Source organism: Protopterus annectens, chromosome 10.part0, assembly GCF_019279795.1.
Source record: "Protopterus annectens isolate FY-2018-M chromosome 10.part0, PAN1.0, whole genome shotgun sequence".
In the NCBI taxonomy this organism is placed as follows: domain Eukaryota; kingdom Metazoa; phylum Chordata; order Ceratodontiformes; family Protopteridae; genus Protopterus; species Protopterus annectens.
The window spans coordinates 323,680,865-323,682,055 of NC_056744.1; the positions used below are offsets into that span (position 1 = coordinate 323,680,865).

Here is a 1,191-nt window from a genome sequence, read left to right on the forward strand (position 1 = left end):
CTATAGATTAGCTCGAATTACCACAGAGATGGAACCATTTTTGAGAAACCTGAACAACTTAGAGAATGATTTTCTAGTGAGAGGCTATGAAAGTCAGATGTTAAAAAACATCCTGGAACCCATTATAGAACTGAAAAGGACTGAAGCACCTTCACTCAACCTCCCCAGTAGGAGAATGTTAAGTAATCCCACAGAGAATAACAAATGCAAAAATAGCTGCATCCTGACATACACTTTGGATTATCACAGTAGCAAAGATATTATTGAAGAAAACTGGGACATTGTCACAGGAGACCCTTTTCTGATTAACATCTTAGGTGAAGCCCCATCATTTATTTATAGGAAGGCCAGGGATATTAGAAGTTTCGGTGAATTTAAACCAAGACCATGTGAGAAAAGCACTAAAAGATATGAAACTAATTGTACATTTTGTATATTTATACAGCAAGGTGATAGTTTTTATTGCCCTTATTTAAAGAAAATCATTAAAACCAGTGGTTGTGCTGTGGCTTGGTGGTACTTCATGCAGTCTGGTGAGCCCAAGGTCTGGGGTTTGACACTTACAAAGGTATTCTATTTTGTGCTTGCATTGGTGGTTCAGTGGTAGATTTCTTGCCTCACACGCAGGAGACCCAGGTTCGATTCCCGGCCAATGCATCTTTGGCTTTTGCCCTCGGGCAGATAGCCTAGTATGAACCTATGAACCTATATAGATTCATCACCCAAAGACTCCCTATGCTGTGGAACAAAATCCCGGTACATGTGAGGCAGAGCACCTCGCTGGCCTTGTTCAAGAGAAATCTTGACCAATGGATGGGAGATCGCAGATATACCCCAGGGATTACCTCAGTGTCACTGCTCGACAGAGGCACAGCAAAATAATGGGTTTAGTTCCCCATACTAAAGGGGTGGCGTAAGCCACAAAACGATGGGCTAGGCTTGTAAATGCCCTCGGGCAGATAGCCTAGTATGAACCTATGAACCTATGAACCAGTGCAGGGGGTGACTGTAATACTAAAAAAGTAATTTACAGGGCAAAGTGCAATGAATGTGATGCATTCTATGTGGGCAAGGCTGTAAATAAACTCAATCAAAGGATTTCATGTCATCTGTCAGAAATGCGCTCTGGATGTAAAAATAATGCACTAGCCAGACACCTTTCTTTTCATAAAAGACACACAAGTTTTAAGT

At 41.4% G+C, this 1,191-nt stretch overlaps 1 non-coding gene across 1 annotated transcript; it reads left to right on the plus strand.

The window, feature by feature from the left end:
• Positions 1–586: 586 nt before the first annotated feature.
• Positions 587–657, plus strand: TRNAV-CAC. The gene has a single exon. It is a non-coding gene; the product is annotated as a tRNA-Val (tRNA).
• Positions 658–1,191: the final 534 nt, after the last annotated feature.